Source organism: Arachis hypogaea, chromosome 2 (assembly GCF_003086295.3).
Source record: "Arachis hypogaea cultivar Tifrunner chromosome 2, arahy.Tifrunner.gnm2.J5K5, whole genome shotgun sequence".
Lineage (NCBI taxonomy): Eukaryota > Viridiplantae > Streptophyta > Magnoliopsida > Fabales > Fabaceae > Arachis > Arachis hypogaea.
Genome location: NC_092037.1, coordinates 80,470,261 through 80,475,712, shown reverse-complemented (window position 1 = coordinate 80,475,712; position 5,452 = coordinate 80,470,261). Strand labels below are relative to the sequence as shown.

Here is a 5,452-nt window from a genome sequence, read left to right as displayed (position 1 = left end):
CGTCCGACCTCTTTGGTTTTGGATTGGGCGAGGTGGTGGGATCTTCTCAGTATTGCATATTTCTCGGTAGACATCCACAAGAGACACCCAAAGGGGTGTAATTGTGGTATTTTCTAGGCTTCTCTCATGTTGATCTTCTTTTTTTTTGGACTCTTTATCCTTTTCCCGAAAGGAGTAAGAATGTTCGGTTTTTGAGAACTCTCCTACTCGAGAGTTTTCCTCCATGTTGATGTACTTCTCTGCTCGTTCTTGTACCTCGTTTAGAGATGTTTGGGTGCTTCTTGGATATTGAGTGGCTAAAAGGTCCTTCTCGTAGACCATTGATGAGGCCCCTGATAGCTACTTCTGTTGGCAGACTTTGTATGCCCAAACATGTTTTGTTGAATCTTTCCATGTAGTTGCGAAGGCTTCTCTCGATCTCCTTGCTTGATTCCTAATAGGCTCAGTGCGTGTTTGGCTTTGTCCCTCTAGATGGAGAATAACGGATTGCATTTGAGGCCTCTGTGAGATACATCCTGCTTCTGAAATTGCTAAGATGATGACTTGGACCTGATATGCCGTCGTAGGGAGTCATGTCTGCAGCTTTGAAGTCCTTTGGGACCTTTATCTTTCATGATCTCTTTGGTGAATGGATCTTGGTCCTTGCAGGAGCTATCCTCATGAGAGGATCGATTAGCTTTGACCTTGAGATCGGCTTCGAGTTTTAGGAGTTTGTCCTCCAATTCCCGGCGTCGCTTGATCTCCCTTTGTAGGTCTTTCTCAGCCTTTCGTTGATGTAGGGCTTCTTCTTCCAGTTGTTTTAAACGGTCTTGAAGCGCTTCCATGGCTCCCGCATTTGGAGAATCCTTTTCATTGTTAAGTTGAGGAGTATCCTTTGGTGTAGTGTCCGCGTTTTTGTTCGGCGTTCTATCCTCTAAATCTGAATCGTGGTCATTATCATGGTCGTCCGCCATGGTGATGGGATGACTTCCAGGTTCCCCGGCAATGGCACCAATGTTCCGAGGGTTACCTGAAATTGTAGGTCGATCTCGGACGAGATCTTCTGTACTGGTCGGAGCTGTTGTGTCCGACTTGTTGATGGTGGCTGGAGCCGCCGTGTCCGACTTGTTGGACTTGGTGGTGGTGCTGATCCTTCATCCCCGGAGGGTGGGGGGTACCTCCAAGGGACTCCGATGCTTAAGTTAGTAAGGGTATTAAGCAGGTATTGAGTAAAATCAGAGTATGAGTTATACCTGGGTGCTCCAACGTATTTATAATGGTGTGGAGTGACCTTTCTAGATAAGATAAGTTAGTTATCTTATCTTATCTTATCTTATCTTTTGGGTGAGGTCAACTTATCTTCAAGGGAACTGCCTCATCTTTCTGGACTCTGACCGCCTTTAGATTTGGGCTGTGCTCCTTCGTTTTGGGACTATGATGAGCGGATAATTTATACGCCTTTTGGCATTGTTTTTAGTATGTTTTAGTTTGTTTTTATTATATTTTTATTAGTTTTTAGTTAAAATTCACTTTTCTGGACTTTACTATGAGTTTGTGTGTTTTTCTGTGATTTCATGTATTTTCTAGCTGAAATTGAGGGATCTGAGCAAAAATCTTATTCAGAGGCTGAAAAGGACTGCAGATGCTGTTGGATTCTGACCTCCCTACACTCGAAGTGGATTTTCTGGAACCATAGAAGCCCAATTGGCGCGCTTTCCATTGCGTTGGAAAGTAGACATCCTGGGCTTTCCAGAAATATATAATAGTCCATACTTTGCCCGAGATTTGATGGCCCAAACCGGCGTTCCATATCAGCTCAAAACTGCCCGGCGTTTGACGCCGGAACTGGCACAAGAATGGGAGTTAAACGCCCAAACTGGCACAAAAGCTGGCGTTTAACTCCAAGAGAAGTCTCTACACGAAAATGCTTCAATGTTCAGCCCAAGCACACACCAAGTGGGCCCAGAAGTGGATTTTTATGTCATTTACTCATCTTTGTAAACACTAAGCTACTAGTTATCTACAAATAGGACCTTTTGCTATTATATTTTTGTCTTTCGATCACTAGAGATCTGTTGATCATGTTTTTATGATTGAACCCTCTTTGGGAGGCTGGCCATTCGGCCATGCCTAGACCTTGTTCTTATGTATTTTCAACGGTGGAGTTTCTACACACCATAGATTAAAGTGTGGAGCTCTGCTGTACCTCGAGTATTAATGCAATTACTATTGTTCTTCTATTCAATTCAGCTTATTCTTGTTCCAAGATATCACTTGTTCCTCAAACTTGATGAATGTGATGATCTGTGACACTCATCATCATTCTCACCTATGAACGCGTGCCTGACAACCACCTCCATTCTACCTTAGATTGAGTGGATATCTCTTGGATTTCTTAATCGGAATCTTTGTGGTATAAGCTAGAATTGATGGCGGTATTCAAGAGAATCCGGAAGGTCTAAATCTTGTCTGTGGTATTCTGAGTAGGATTCAAGGATTGAATGACTGTGACGAGCTTCAAATTCGCGATTGTGGGGCGTTAGTGACAGACGCAAAAGAATCACTGGATTCTATTCCGACATGATTGAGAACTGACAGCTGAATAGCCGTGCTGTGACAGAGTGCGTTGAACACTTTCACTGAGAGGACGGGACTGTAGCCACTGACAACGGTGATGCCCAACATACAGCTAGCCATGGAAAGGAATAAGAAGGATTGGATGAAGACAGTAGGAAAGCAGAGAGACGGAAGGGACGAAGCATCTCAATACGCTTATCTGAAATTCTCACCAATGAATTACATAAGTATCTCTATCTTTATTTTATGCTTTATTCATAAATCATCCATAACCATTTGAATCTGCCTGACTGAGATTTACAAGATGACCATAGCTTGCTTCATACCAACAATCTCTGTGGGATCGACCATTACTCGCGTAAGGTATATTACTTGGACGCCCCAGTGCACTTGCTGGTTAGTTGTGCGAAGTTGTGATAAAGAGGTTAGATTGCAATTGAGCGTACCATGTTGATGGCGCCATTGATGATCACAATTTCGTGCACAAAGTTTTTGGCGCCGTTGTCAGGGATTGTTTGACTTTGGACAACTGACCATTCATCTTGTTGCTTAGATTAGGTATTTTTCAGAATTTTTAAGAATGAATTCTAGTGTTTCAAGGTGATGTTTTCATCATCACCAAAGCTGATTGATTCTCATCAATTTAGCTCTTGAATGCAATCTCCTGCTGAAGCTTGGCTAGCCATGTCTAATTTCTTTAGACTAAAGCTTTAGACTAACATTGCATGATTCCTGGAATTCTTATTAAAAATTTTGAATCTCTCTATTTTCTTTTCCACATAAATTTCGAAAAATCCAAAAAAATTACAAAATTATAAAAACCAAAAATATTTCTTGTTTGAGTCTAGTGTCTAATTCTAAGTTTGGTGTCAATTGCATGTTTTTGTTCTTCTTGCATTTTTCATGTGTCTTCATTGATCTTCAAGTTGTTCTTGATGATTTACTTGCTCTGATCTTTAAATTCTCTTGTCTTAAGTGTTTTGTTATTTCTCATATGCATTCTCAATTTGTTAGTGTCAATAGTATACAAACTTCTAAGTTTGGTGTCTTGCATGCATTTCTTGTTTGATTTTAGTTTTCCATGTTTAGTTGCATTTTGATTGTTCATTAAAAATCCAAAAAAATTTTAATTTGTGTCTTTTCAAGTCAATAATACAGAGAATTGAAGATTCAGAACATACAGTAGAGGAATTACACAGAAAAAGCTGGGCGTTCAAAACGCCCAGCGAGGAAGGAAGACTGGCGTTTAAACGCCAGCCAGGATACCTGGCTGGGCGTTTAACACCCAAAAGTGTAGCATTTTGGGCGTTTAACACCAGGATGGCACAAGAGGGAAGATTCTGTTTTTAATTCAATTTTTTTTCAAGTTTTCATAGTTTTTCAAAATCAAATCTTTTTCAAATCTTATCTTTTCAATCATATATTTTCAAAATCAATTTCTTTCCATTTCCAAAAATACTTGCTAACAATTAATGATTTGATTCAACATTTCAAGTATGTTGCCTTTTCTGTTGAGAAAGGTTTAATGTTTGAATCATATCTTTTTTTGTTAGCCAAGTCTATAATTTTCAAAATCAAATCTTTTTAAATTGTTTTTCAATTATATCTTTTCAATCATATCTTTTTAAAACCATAACTTTTCAATCATATCTTTTTAATCACATCTTTTTCAAAATAATTTTCAAATCATATCTTTTTTGTTTCCAATTTCAAAATCTTTCTCAAAAAAATCACTAATTTCTTTCTCAATCATAGTTTTCGAAAATCATTTACCATTTTTCAAATTTCTTTTAAAATCTTTTACTTTATTTTCGAAAAATTCTTCCCCTCTTTTCACATCCTTCTATTTATGGACAAACACTTCTCCTCAATGCACAATTCGAACTCTATCTTTCTTGATAAGTTCGAATTCTTCTACCTTCTCCTTCTATTTTTTGTTTCCTTTGACACCTCAAGGAATCTCTATACTGTGACATAGAGGATTCCATACTTTCTTGTTCTCTTCTCTTTCATATGAGCAGGAGCAAAGACAAAAGCATTCTTGTTGAGGCTGACCCTGAACCTGAAAGGACCTTGAAGCGAAAGCTAAGAGAAGCTAAAGCACAACTCTCTGTAGAGGATCTAACAGAAATCTTCAAACAAGAAGAAGACATGGTAGCCAAAAACAACAACAATGCCAATAATGCAAGGAAGGTGCTGGGTGACTTTACTGCACCTACTCCCGACTTCTATGGGAGAAGCATCTCTATCCCTGCCATTGGAGCAAACAACTTTGAGATTAAGCCTCAATTAGTTTCTCTAATGCAACAGAATTGCAAGTTCCATTGACTTCCATTGGAAGATCCTCATCAGTTTTTAGCTGAATTCTTGTAAATCTGTGACACTGTCAAGACTAATGGGGTTGACCCTGAGGTCTACAGACTTATGCTATTCCCTTTTGCTGTAAGAGACAGAGCTAGGATATGGTTGGACTCACAACCTAAAGAAAGCCTGAACTCTTGGGAAAAGCTAGTCAATGCCTTCTTGGCAAAGTTCTTTCCACCTCAAAAATTGAGTAAGCTTAGAGTGGAAGTCCAAAGCTTCAGACAGAAGGAAGGTGAATCCCTCTATGAAGCTTGGGAAATATACAAACAATTGATCAGAAAATGTCCTTCTGACATGCTTTCTGAATGGAGCATCATAGGTATCTTTTATGATGGTCTGTCTGAACTGTCCAAGATGTCATTAGACAGCTCTGCTGGAGGATCTCTTCATCTGAAAAAGACGCCTGCAGAAGCTCAAGAACTCATTGAAATGGTTGCAAATAACCAATTCATGTACACTTCTGAAAGGAATCCTATGAACAATGGGACAAATCAGAAGAAAGGAGTTATTGAGATTGATACTCTGAATGCCA

General features: G+C 39.2%; 1 non-coding gene across 1 annotated transcript; it reads right to left on the bottom strand.

Annotated features, from left to right (window-relative positions):
* Positions 1-5,112: 5,112 nt before the first annotated feature.
* On the bottom strand, positions 5,113-5,220 carry LOC112766911 (small nucleolar RNA R71). The gene has a single exon (XR_003184621.1). It is a non-coding gene; the product is annotated as a small nucleolar RNA R71 (small nucleolar RNA).
* Positions 5,221-5,452: the final 232 nt, after the last annotated feature.